This window comes from Felis catus, chromosome C2, assembly GCF_018350175.1.
Source record: "Felis catus isolate Fca126 chromosome C2, F.catus_Fca126_mat1.0, whole genome shotgun sequence".
Lineage (NCBI taxonomy): Eukaryota > Metazoa > Chordata > Mammalia > Carnivora > Felidae > Felis > Felis catus.
Window position 1 is genome coordinate 100,588,149 of NC_058376.1, and position 14,444 is coordinate 100,602,592.

General features: G+C 35.3%; 1 pseudogene; it reads left to right on the forward strand.

The window, feature by feature from the left end:
- Positions 1-13,952: 13,952 nt before the first annotated feature.
- Positions 13,953-14,243, forward strand: LOC101080398 (annotated as a pseudogene).
- Positions 14,244-14,444: the final 201 nt, after the last annotated feature.

Below are 14,444 nucleotides of genomic sequence, written 5' to 3' on the forward strand. Positions count from 1 at the left end.
CATGCAGATTAAATGGAAATACTCATATTTTCCAAACCTGATGTCCTGAGATTATTAAAAAGAACATTTTTAATATTAGGGTTTATAAAAATGTTATTCTCTGGGGAAGACCACTGTTAAATATGATGAAATTGATTATGTTAAATGTAATATGTAATTCATACAATAAATTATTTTAAAGGCGCAAAATTAGTCTTTTCCATTGTTCAATAAAAGACAAAAAGGCAAATGGAAAGTCAAATCTCAATTAAGTGCAATTTAAGAGAGAAACATGGTGCAGATGCTGTGATATTGACACTTATTTATTTATCAAACATTTATGCAATATCTATTTTTTGACAGTCCATACACGGTATTGATAATACAGAAATAAAATCATCATCATCATCATCATCATCATCACTGTCATCATCATCTATCATTGAGGAATTTATCAGAGGGTGTGGCAAATTTAAAAACATGGTACAATGAGATATGCACCATGATAAAGGTGTATGTAAGCTACCACAAGAGCATACAGGGGCTATGACTAGCCTAAGTTTTGGAGGTAAAGGGGCTATTGGACTATTGTAACTTTGTATGTGCATGTTAATCCATCTAGTCTTCTGATTTATTTAAATATGTCCATCTCTACCACATACGGTTCTTAGGAGACTGTCAGTTACTGTATTACTTTACCACCTAGGAGTAAGCCAATAATTTAAGAGTGCCAAGAAGCATTCTTCAACTCTAAGGACATTCTATTTGGGTCTGGGATTGTCAGGCCTATCTGACTCTTCCCTGGCATTGTGATTGAGACACAGGCACTGGGAAAGAACTGACATTACTAAGCCAGGATGATGTAAACGTAGGTTTGCCAGCAGCTGTATTGCCCATGCTAGGAGAAGAATGAAACCAAACAGGCCAGAGAAGACAAGAGGTTCAGAGGAGGAAGCTTCTGATGGCAATTTTGATTCCCTAAATTAATTCATGGAAGTAACCAGGCAGAAGCAAGCTGTGCCAAGAAATTAGAGAGACAAGTTTCTTAAAACTTGAGCTCAGATTCCAGCCGCAATCTGTTTTTTAAAACTAGTTAATGTTTCTACTTATAATTGAAAGTGTCTTGTTATTATTACAGATGGGGATAAAAAGATGGAACTTTCTTAGAGATAGAGATATTTAAGCTAAAAAATTGAAGGATGCGGGCATGTGTATGCTTGATAACTGAACATAGGTGAACAGTTTGTATAAATTATTAAATAAGAAAGAGTAAAGCATATTGAGAATATTATGCATGTTGAGGCATTCTATAAAAGATAGGCAAGGTCTAGTTTTTGAAATAGATTTGATGATATGTTGAGGATTTGAAATTTATGTTGAAATTACTAATAATTTCTAATAATTACTAATTATTTCTAATAATTATTTCTAATAATTACTAATTTCTAATAATTACTACTAATAATAAAAGATCTTAAAGGATTTGAGGAGGGGACTTAAATTATGATAACTGTTTTTTTACAATGATCTCACTGGAGCATTGTAGAGAAAAGCATTAGCGGCAGGAACACTACTCAGAATTATGCTGTACTTCATACGAGAAATAGCAAAGGCTTAAATGAGAGCATTTGCCAAAATTTTTTAGTAGGTAGAATCTACAGTATTGGTTCTAGCACCAGATGTGAAGAGCGAGAAGACCTTAACTTAATAATGACTAGCAATTTTCTGACATGGGGAATACAGTGGCTGATGGTGTCATTCATTGAGATAAGGGCATCAAGAAGAAAAAATATATATACAGAATAAATAAATTGTATATTCCAAGTGATATACCTATCAGTTTAGCTGAAACGTGTTATTTCAATTATTCTTTTAGCCACCTACCATAGCAATCCCTATGCGGTCCCCATCTAAATATATTTGGTATTTCTCAAACATACCCGGCAGCTATCACATGTTTTCGGCCATTTTTCTTCTGAAATTTCCCCTTTGGCCTCTTCCAGTGAATATTCCTGTCAATGTCAAGTGTGGTTTCCACACTTTGGGAATACAGCAATATCTCAAGATATACAGATACTGTGACTTCTGTCATATATAACTTTCTCCAGTCATCCCTTTTGCTTCCTCTGGACTGTGCTGAATCTTTCAACTATTGCCAAACTGCACTGAACACTTCTGTTAATGCCAATGTTCTGGATTATTTCAGTATCGATTAAACTAGCATTTTTTGTACAAAAGCCACGTTCTATTTGACTCAGAAGTGAAAAGGCAGAGCTTTCTCCCTTGAGAACCTTATTCTTCCACCTGAGCACAAAGTATTGCTCACAGCACCAGTGACTTACAGAGGTTTAGTAAAAAGGCTTTTTCCATTTTACTTACCACTCGTACCAAACCTGGGCCTGGGCTATACCCAGTAGTGAATAACAGTCACCAAGTTGCTTCCTTGTGATATTAGGCACTGTTATTTAATTGGCTTATTTGCTTGGATTTCTCTGCTTAGAGACTTATTCTTACAGAGAAATCTCAATCCAATGGACTTACTTTACCAATTCGCCAGAGATGCTCACAAACTCTCCAATTTTACTATTAAATCCTTAGACTCCTGAGTGTGTGACTGACTTGAACATGTTTACATATTCCACAGTATCATACAAAGTGCTTTTCTCCAAGATACTGAAATGAATTCCTGACCAATGAGTTAAAGACGGCATTAATACTTCCCATTAGACAAATTCTTAGATCATTAAAGATAGGACTATGACTTTTGTGGGTTGACATGTTCTATAAAATCATAAATAGTACTTTTCCCAGAAGAGATCTAAATAAATTCAGTTTTTCTCTGCTTTGCTACAATAATCATGTTGCCTTGAAATATTTGAGAAGGGAATTTGTATAAATATCTTCTTTAAAAGATTTCAGTTATATTTTTAAACATCAAATTCAACTACACAGTAAGAAGATTTCATTTTGAAAATTTCTGAGGATGATAGGAATGAGGTAGTCCTATGTAGTCTGCTCAAGTTGACTCAATATTGACTCACATACTGTATTCAAGGTATTCTTCAGTGCACTGGAGGTGCAGCAAGTGAGAAAGAATGCCAAAGCCTGTCTTGGGGCTTACGTCCTGGCGGACTTCATGTGACACATTCTACAAACACAGCAAACCTAGGGTTCAAAGAAAATTAGCTCATGTTTAAATGTTGTAAAAAGTTGCTTAAACTGCAATTTGTGAAATGACCAATTCCTTCCTGCCCTTTCAACATTACAAATGAAGTGTTTATTTACAGACATAGCCTCAATAAGGCACGCCCAAATAGGACTTTCATCGTTTTCTCCGGTATCTGGTTATGCACTTCCCAGGATAAACTTGATTATAGGTCCATTGCTTCGTTGTCACGCATAGGTAAGTGAAAATTGTGTCACTCTAATATTTTTTTAAAAAAACAAAAATATTCTCATCTAATTGAAATGACAATATAGACATGTCTTCAGTATAGACCTGTTTCTATAGCTTGTTCTTCCACTCTTTTCTGCCCATTCACAGGCTGTATGTGGCAGCTCTGGAGCTTGAACAGGTAGTAGGAAAGAGAAAAACCCTATGTGACTGGAACAATCATTTGCTCTTGGTGCTCTGAAGATAAAGTGTATTCTAATATTCTAAATGCTTATTCTTTATTTCCTGAGGTGCTTTTGAGAGTTTTAGTTTATACTTCCTCTAAGACTAGGAATCTTTTAACTATAGTTTCCTTGAAGTGAGAGATCTCTCCCTTTGTAACAAACAAGATATGAATTGGACATGGTCATATTTCTGCGTCTCCCACTTCAATGGCTTCCTGTTACTGTTAGATAAAATAAAATCCCTCACTGCTGCCTCGAAACAGCAGTGTTATCTGCCCTGAGCATCCCTCCCGCTACAACGGCTATCACCTTGGCTCAGACTGCCTATAGAATATGAATACACATTGCCTTTTTCCAGCCTAGTAATGTTCCATGTGTGGTTCCCTTTGCCTGCTATAATTTCCCTCTGTATTTTCCTGTCATCCAGTTGTCAGTTTAAACTTTTTTTTAATGTTTAATTATTTTGAGAGAGAGAGACAGAGCGTGAGCATGGGAGGGACAGAGAGAGAGGGCGACATTTGAAGCATGTTCCAGACTCTAAGCTATCAGCACAGAGCCTGATGTGGGCCTCAAACTTACAAATCGTGAGGTCATGACCTGGGCCGAAGTCAGACGCTTAGCCTACTGAGCCACCCAGGCACCCCTCAATTGTCAGTTTAAGTACTAGCAAGTTAGAGAAGACTTTTTATGAAAACATCATCTATGTCAGCCTAACCCTTTTTTATTTCACCACATTAATTTGCAAATGTATTTCGTTTATTTGCTTGTTTGTTTTTTTTAGCTCACTTTACCACACTAGAAGATTCAACACGTCATGAGATTTGTGTCCATTTGTTGCTTAGCAATTACTTGTTAATAGGAATTCATCATTGATGTTTAGGAAGAATATTTTGTTGTGCGTAGTAGAAAATAGTGCAGTATGTAAGTGAAATATTAACCTGTAATTAACATTTCACATGTTGCCAAGTAATGCATGTGTTCTCTGGAAACAGAGCTTACAAATATAGTTGTGATTTTAATATGCCACAATTACTCTTATCCATGTTCAGCATTTACCAAAATAAGAAGCTATCATATTTTTCAGTTTCTTGTGATTCTAAAGTAAAGCTCTCTTATCAAATATATGCGTTATGATTGCAACTCTTTAGTTAAGTTTAATTAAATTTAAGTTAAATTTGGTTGTTAACACTTTATTTAAGAGGACACTTCTGACTATTACTTTATAAATCAGTGTTCCAAGCAAAAACATTCAAACTATGGAAAGGCAAGTTAGATTACTTTTTTTATTAACATGTTATATCTCTCTCAACATCTATTTTACTTTGTAAACATAAAAAGTCCTGTCTTCCAAAAGTAACTGCCATTAAAAAATTTTAAAAGAAAGTATTATACAATTAGTTCATCTGCATAGAAAAATTGACATAGAGACATTTTAAGTAAAACAAAATAAAAATGAACACAAATAGACATTGTCCTAACCCTCGAATGTAATAAAGACTATGTTAAGAATTCAATTGTATTAATATTTAATTAATGCATTGATATATTTTACTTATGAATTTAGTGGCTTATTGAAATGATTTATTAAAATAATCAATTCACAAGTGCTCTGCTTTTTACTTTAACTTTATGGCTAGAGTCACTTGATTTCATCCCTCTCTTTCAAGTATCTTTCCACATAATTAAAACCTTCATTCTATATATAAAAGAAGGATTTTCTACTCTCTCAGGAGAAAGAAGAAATAAGAAGAAGGACTATTTCCCTCTTTTAAAAGAAGGACTTGGGAATGGAATTTATAAATATCTTGAAAAACATGTAGAGTTAACACAAACAAAGCAGAGATGAGTTGGCAGGAACAAACATGTTCATCAGTTAGAGTTTAAAAGAAAACAAAATTTTCAAAAATTCTAAAGGAAAATATTCTGATGTTTTAAAACGTATAATTGGCAAAAGTTTTGGAATGACTTAAGATAAGTAGCTTTCAGTTAATCACATAAATCAGCTTGAAGAAAATTTAAAGAAACCTCAGAGTCAAGTATGGCAGGCAGGTTACTCTCTGAAAAATTCAGATTTTCAAAAGAAAACTCTAGAATGAGGCACATAGCCAATGCCCACTCTAATATTTATTTAGTTATTAAAATTTTTTTAATGTTTATTTTTTTTGAGAGAGAGAGAAAGAGAGACAGAGTGTGAGTGGGGGAGGGGCAGAAAGAGAGGGAGACACAGAATCCAAAGCAGGCTCTGCACAGAGCCTGTCGCAGGTTTCGAACTCACAGACCTGGAGATCATGACCTGAGCGGAAGTTGGACACTTAACCAACTGAGCCACTCAGGCCCCCAAGCCAATGCCCAATCTAAATAGAAAGGATTATTTGTGTATGAATCATGTCAAAAAGACTAATGTTCAGAATTAACTGAGGCAAAAAATTTACAAGGTGAGAAATAACTTACATTTAGCTTAAATTTCTGAATATCTGAATGAGGATATGCATATTAGATAAATAAAGTCTCTTTATATATTTAATTAATAATTTTGATGGCTATATAGCTGTGATGGTAAGTTTTATGTGTCAACTTGACAGGCTACAAGATGTCCAGGTTAAACATTATTTCTGAGTGTAACTGTGAGGTTATTTCTGGATAAGAAGCATTTCAATCAGTAGATCTGCAAAGTAGCTTGCCCCCAATGTAACTGGGCATCATCCAGTCCACTGAGGACCTAAACAAAACAAAAGGTAGAGGAAAGGAATTTTTTTTCCTGTCTTGTTGTTTGAGTGGACACATCTCAGTTCATCTACTCTGGCCCCCAAACTGGGCTTTACACTGTTTTACAAATTTGTGTAAAAAATCAGAAATACCCTTTTCCCTCTTAATAACATTGCATTATTTTTATCCCTACTTTTTTGTTTTCAAATTTTTATTTAAATTCTAGTTAGCCTATGGGGCGCCTGGGTGGCTCAGTCGGTTAAGCGGCTGACTTCAGCTCAGGTCATGATTTTCAGGTTCATGAGTTCAAGCTCTACATCAGGTTATGTGCTGACAGCTCAGAGCCTGGAGCCTGCTTTGGTTTCGGTGTCTCCCACTCTCTGCCCCCACCCTCTCTCTCTTTCTCTCTCTCTCAAAAATAAGTAAACGCTAAAAAAAAAAAAAATTAAATTCTAGTTAGCCTATAGTGTAATCTTGTTTTCAGAAGTAAAATTTATTGATTCATTACTTACATATAACACCCAGTGCTCAACACAAGTGCCCTCCTTAATACCTATTAGCCACTTAGCCCGACCCCCACCCACCTCCCTCCATCAAACCTCAGTTTGTTCTCTGTCATAAAGAGTCTCCTATGGTTTGTTTCCATCTACTTCTCTTTTTTTTTTTTTTTACCACCTTCCCATATGTTCATCTGTTTTGTTTCTTAAATTCCACATTTGAGTGAAATCATATGGTATTTGTCTTTCTATAACTGACTTATTCAGCTTAGCATAATACATTCTAGCTCCATCCATGTCATTGCACATGGCAAGATTCCATTCCTTTTGGTGGTTGAGTAGTATTGCAATGTATATATATTCCACTTCTTTACTCATTCATTAGCTGATGGACATTTGGGCTCTTTCCATACTTTTGCTTTTGTTGATAATGTTGCTATAAACACCAGGGTCCATGAACTGCTTCAAATCAGCATTTTTGTATCCTTTGAGTAAATACCTAGTAGTACAATTGGTGGGTTGTGGGGTAATTCTCTTTTTAACTTTTTGAGGAACCTCTATACTGTTTTTCTAGAGTAGCTGTGCCAGTTTGCATTCCTACCAGAAGTGCAAAAGTGTTCCCCTTTTCTGGATCCTTGCCAACATCTGTTGTTTCCTGAGTTTTTAATTTCAGCCATTTTGACAGGTGTGAGGTGGGATCTCATCATGGGTTCGATTTGTATTTCCCTGATGTCGAGTAATGCTATACATCTTTTCATGTGTGTGTTAGCCATCTGGATGTCTTCTTGAGAAAAGTGTCTATTCATGTCTTCTGCCAATTTCTTTACTGGCTTATTTGTTTTTTGAGTGTTGAGTTTGATCAATTCTTTATAGATTTTGGATACTAACCCTTTATCTGATATGTCATTTGCAAATATCTTCTCCTATTCCCTTGTTTGCCTTTTAGTTTTGGTGAGTGTTTCCTTCACTGTGCAGAAGCTTTTTATTTTGATGAGGTCCCAATAGTTCATTTATGCTTTTGTTTCCCTTGCCTCCAAAGACATGTCTAGTAGGAAGTTGCTATGCCCAAGGTTGCTACCTATGTTTTCCTCCAGAATTTTGATTGTTTCAAGTCACACATTTAGGTCTTTCAACAATTTTGAATTTATTTTTGTGGATGGTGTAAGAAAATGGTCCAGTTTCAGTCTTCTGCATGTTGCCATCCAGTTTTCCCAGCACCACTTCTTGAAGAGATTGTCTTTTTTCCATTGGACACTCTTTCCTGCTTTGTTGAAGATTAGTTGACCATATGGTTGTGGGTCTGAGTTTTCTATTCTGTTCCATTGATCTATGAGTCTGTTTTGACAGTACCATTGTGTCTTGACTACAGTTTATAATAAGACTTGAGTTCTGGAATTGTGATGCCCTAGTCTCGCTTTTATTTCTTTATTTCTTTTTAATATAATTTATTGTCAAGTTAGCTAACGTACAGTGTGTACAGTGTGCTCTTGGTTTCAGGGGTAGATTCCCGTGATTCATCGCTTACATACAACACCAGGTGTTCATCCCAACGAGTGCCCTTTTCAATGCCCATGACCCATTTTCCCCTCCCCCCCTTCCCCATCAACTCTCAGTTTGTTCTCTGTATTTAAGAATCTCTTATGGTTTGCCTCCCTCCCTCTCTGTAACCATATTTTCCCCTTCCTTACCCCATGGTCTTCTGTTAAGTTTCTCAAGTTCCACATATGAATGAAAATGTATGCTATCTGTCTTTCTCTGATTGACTTATTTCACTTAGCATAATGCCCTCCAGTGCTTTTCTTTTGTAGGATTACTTTGGCTATTTAGAGTCTTTTATGGTTCCATACACATTTTAGGATTGTTTGTTCTAGCTCTGTGCAAATCTGTAGATTGCCTTGGGAAATACAGACATTTTAACATATCCCTACTTTGAAACTAATACAGTTCCTTTGTTCTTGGAGGCTTGAAGAGCATCAATCACTTTCATGATTATAGGCAGAGTATTCTAAGGTAATGTTAGTTAAAGCACATTTCCTATCTGTAATTCAGTTTTTCCATTGGGAAACACTTTTGAAATAAACAGGGATGTTGTTAAGGTGAGGTCATTTGGAAATGGAGTAAAGTTCAGAACCTCTCAATTAAACACTAGGAGTCTCTGTTAGAAACTAATATTAAAGAAAAATACCATCTTCTACACCCCCATTTTCTCATTTATTAAAGCCAGCTACCATATGACAATTGGTATTTTCTAATTTTGATTCCCACTTTTCCTTTACTCAGTATTTAGACAATTTAGAATATGTTATTTATTAGATTATAAGGGATGAAGTCAATAATAAAGATTGTCAATTAATCTCAGAATCCACAGTGCAAGTGTGAAATAACAGAAGATATCCAGAGGACACAAGGAGAATATGCAGACATTTCCTGGTTGCAGATGACTTTTACACTGATGACTTGACTAATTTATCCCATCTCAATTTATTATATGCTTCATATCCTTCTCATGATGCATGTTACCATATCATTTTTTTCCTTTTTTTCCCATTTTTCATTTGTAAGCCTTTATTTTTTTCTAACTTTACTGAGAAGTAATTGACAGATAAAATTATAAGGTATTTAAAGGGTACATGTGGTGATTTATGTGTGTGTGTGTATATATATATGTATATATACATAATAAAAATATATATTTCTAATATATATATATATGAAAAGATTCCCCCCACTAAGTTAATTAGCATATTCATCAACTTGTATATTTCCTTTTTTTTAGTGAAAATATTTAAGTTCTACTCTCTTAGTAAATTTTAGATTTCAATATTTTGTTATCGACTGCAGTTACCATGTTATTCATTAGATCCTCAGATCTTATTCATCTTATAGCTGAAAGTTTGTGCCTTTTCAGCAAACTCTCTTTATTTCTCCCACTCCCAGTCCCTGGCAATGACTTTTCTACTCTATGAGTTCAATTTTTTGTGTGTGTTTTGGATTCCACATATAGGTGATACCATGTACTATTTATCTTTTCTGGATTATTTCACTTAATGTAATATCCTCCAGATTCATTCCTGCGATGCAGAAGGCAGGATGTCTTTTTTTTAATGTTGAATAATATTTTGTTTATATATTAAATTTTCTTTATACATATATCTACTCAAACACTTAGGTTGCTGCCATACCTTGGCTATTGTGAATAATGCTGCAGTGAACAGGGGAGTGCAGATATGTCTTCAACAAAATGACTCTGTTTTCTTCAGACATATATACAAAAGTGGAATTGCTATTACATATTGTTATTGTTTCATTCCATTTTTATTATTTTGAGGGACTTCCATACTGTTTTCCATTGTGGTTAAACAATTTACATTTTCACCAAAGTGTATAAAATTAATAAAGTACATAATTATATTTTTTGTGTGGTCTTTCTGTTTAGTATTGCTGTTCTTCATTTGTATTATACTGTTATCTTGAAGAGTATAGCTTCTGTCACATCTATATAGTTAGCATATATCCTCAGTGACAAATAAATACTTTTAAGTGAATATAATTATGTACTTCATTAATTTTATATAAAAATATTTTACATAAGAAGTATAGGTTGCTATGATAGGGCTTAAAAGAAAAATGTACTTTAGACTCACAGATCAGAGAAAATCTTTCTGAAGAATTTATAACTTTAAAAAAAAATTTAATGTTTATTATTGAGAGAGAGGCAGAGTGAAAATAGGGGAGGGACAGAGAGAGAGAGAGGGAGACACAGAATCTGAAGTAGGCTCCACGCTTCAAGATGTCAGCCTGGAGCCCAACGCAGGGCTTAAACTCACAAACTGTGAGATCATGACCTGAACCAAAGTTGGACACTTAACCAACTGAGCCACCCAAGTGCCCCAGAAATTTATAACATTTTAAATGACTTGACAAATAACCCAAAATTTTCAGACAACAGTAGCAGGGTGGTGAAGGAAGAGAGCATTCCAGACAAGAGGAACAGAAAAACATGTGAAAAACTCCTCTGTAGGGAAAGATGTTCATCTGTTCAGAAAAGCCAGAGTAGATGCTGTGAGGCACTATCTAGATTTCCCCTTCAGGATGGAAGTGCAGGTTCCTGCCTCTTGTCACAGTTTAGTAACATTCTGAAAGGCCTTTCAAGCTCTAGAGTGCCCACCGGGACAAACTTGGGCTTTGTTTTTAAATGTATCCTTGTTCAGCTCCAATAAAACTCCTAAGCACATGTATCTCTCTCTCTCTCAGAGTCTATTTCCAAGAAACCTGACCCAAGATAGGAAAAAGTTCATTTTTACCATATGACAGAAAGGGTTAGAGCAGTTTTCTTATGTGGACACAGACAGTTAGGCAAAGCCCATGTTAAGATAATGCATTTTGTTCTAGTGGAACAGAAGAGGCCATTTTAAAGGTTTTTTGAACATCGGACTTAGCAAATATGATTTAAAATAATGACTCTGGACAATGTAGGGAAATAAAATGGGAAAATCTTTCTTCCCACATATGGATGTAAAATAAAGGAATTGGAATGCTTTTCCTCTCATGATGATATTGTAGTTTTAACACAGTATGGTCCTTCATACTTAGAATTCTCAGTTATTGCCTTTATCAGAACAAGAATAAAATTATTTCATAAATGAGTTTTTCAGTTCCTTGGAAAAAGTTTCAAGTTTTCTAACTGTGAATTCTCAAGAGCTATTATCATGATTTTGAATACATAGTAAATGCTCGATACTGAAGTTAAAATAAAAGTTGCCTTGGGCACATGAGTAGCAAGTAAGGCGTTGGCTCTCTCCAGGATGCCTCATCTGTCCTCATCATTTCTGAGTGTTCACTGCAGCTGCCTGTAGTCAGTTCCTTAGCCTTGGCAAACATAAGGATTGGATGTATCAACACACTAAGAATAGACTTGTCTCATGAGAGCTGGCTCATATTAACCAAGCCCCCAGAGACAGATGTTTAATGCCTGAACTCAAAGGTAGATCAGCACATTTTCTCTCCTTGAGCAAGCTATACTAAAGGCCCAAATATGACTAAGATGCTATCTGTACATGTGCTAGTCTAAAAGTCAAATTACAATCAGAAATGTGTTTGGTAAGCACAGAATCAGAAAAAAGGAAAGTCACTGTGATCTGAATGGGTAAAAGCGTCATTCTACTAAGACAACCTGATTCATTCACATCCAAAATAAGGATTTTCCTGCTTATTAAGACAGCAAGTATCTTGGTGCTTAAATAAGAATGTGCGAAATATGACTTCCTGATGTTTCCAGATTCAAGCAGAGTCCTCATTAAAGAAATATACTTTTTCTTAATTATGTTAATTACTTTAATGAGGTTTTAGTCAATTCTTGCTAGAGTACTTTCATACTTTTAGAATGATTTTCTCCTGTCTCAGACATAACTCTATGATAATTTAATAATTTAGCTCAGATGTTTATGTTATTTTTGTTATTTCAGGGAAAGGAAGTTTATTACTTAGGTAGAAGCTAATTTTTTGTCATATTTTACTACCATATAGTGATTCAACTCCAATACTTAAGAGTGACAATTCTATTCTATAGCAGACAATACCTTTTGAAATCCTTGTGTTAGGAGCTAATATTGGGTAACAGTATTAATTACTCAGATGGAAAAAGAGGGAGGGAAAGAGCTTCTCTATAGAGTAGCACATTATTTATTGAACATTAACTTGCTGAATTTATTATTGGTTAGGAAAGCACAGAAGTATCTATGCAGAGGCTTAGACAGATAGGTAGATTAAAAACATGGGTTCCCGAAAAACTCTTAAAAATTATGCAGTTGATCCTTTTGGCTTCTAAATTTCCTTTTATTGCAAAAGTGAGAAAAATGATCGGGCTGTAGTACACTATATCTATTTATGCAAGATAATTAAGTTGTCGAATATAGATCTTCTGTAACCAAGTTGAAAATAAAGTAGAATTCCATCCTGTAAGCTTAGACAAATGTTTTATTCCCAATAAGGTCAATAATGAATTTGGGCACGTTCAATATTTCTGTGATAAATTTTAATTTTGTCCAGAGATTAAAGAAAGATGTCCCTAGTGAAAGCAAAGCAGCTAGAAGCATAGCAGTATGGTGGAGGAAAATAAATAGGACAAGAAAGACTAGTTCTATAATGACTGGGTGACCTGGAGTCATCTAGTATTTCTGATTAGCAGATTCCCTGATATAAAAGAACGATAATAAAATGTACACCAGCCAAACACTTTGCTTATGGTGGCTTATGGTGCTTAAGTATCCTTATTCAACTTCTTCTGCCTAAACCTTTCCTTCCTTCACTTCTTTTCAGCTCCTAAACTCCTAAGCACATGTCTCTCTCTCTCTCAGAGTCTATTTCCAAGAAACCTGACCTAAGATAGAAAAAGTTCATTTTTACCATACAACAGTCAGAAAGGGTTAAAGCAGTGTGATATGTGGGCACAGACAGGCAAAGCCCATGCTAAGATCATGCATTTTGTGAAAAATGAAATAATGTATGTGAAAATAAAGCCCAATACCAATGTTAATGGAATGCATTATTATTATACATTTTATAACATATATATTTTACATGATCATAGTGACAAAAATAATTACTAATATAATAACATTCACAATAGTATTACTCGTAATAACGATGATAAATTCAGGACATCTAGAGTATCACAACTCCAAAACTATTTTTCATTAAATAGGAAAATGAGATAAAACTAGAATAAGTAGAAAGTAATTCTTTCTTTTTTTTAATTTTAATGTGTGTTTAATTTTGAGAGAGCGAGAGAGCGAGAGCACGTGCACAAGCAAGGGAGGAACAGAGAGACAGGGAGACAGAGGATCCGAAGCAGGGTCCACAATGGCAGCAGAGAACCCGATTCGGAGCTCAGACTCACGAACGTTGAGATTATGACCTGAGTCGAAGTCAGACGCTTAACCGACAGCCACCCAGGCCTCCCCATATTGACTTTTTCTTCATTGTCAAAACAAATATTTGAAAATTAAGCCTCTTGCTTCTTGCTGCTTTCAAAATTAGGCTCTATGTGGATAAGCATATTTATAATAAAAGTGAAGAATATTTATGTTTTATTATTTTTGTCATTTGTCTTGGTTTTATTTATGTTCACTTTGTTTGAAGATTAAAATTCAAGAGCAGAGTGCAACACTGGATCTGGCACCGATTGAACAAGATTAAAGCTTCAGGAGAATGGACAGTGAGGTCCAGAGAGATGGAGGGGTCTTGGATTTGATTGACGATGCTTGGCAACAGACAAGCTGCCACATGGGGACGTTGCAATACTTCTGAATGAGCTTCCTGAACCTGAACAAGACAACAGCTGCACCACAGAATCTGTTAAAGAACAGGAAATGAACTGACATAGCTTTATAGTATCTCCATGAGAACATTCCACCCCCCAACCCCCTCACCATAGGAAACTAACCCTTGGCTCCTTTCCCATGGATGGGTATTTTTATTTTTTTAATGTTTATTTATTTTTGAGAGAGAGAGAGAGAGAGAGAGAGGAAAGAGGGGAGGGGCAGAGAGAGACGGAGACAAAGAATCTGAAGCAGGCTCCAGGCTCTGAGCTGTCAGCAGAGATCCCAGTTCTTGGCTCGAGCTCAGGAACCATGAGATGAACTC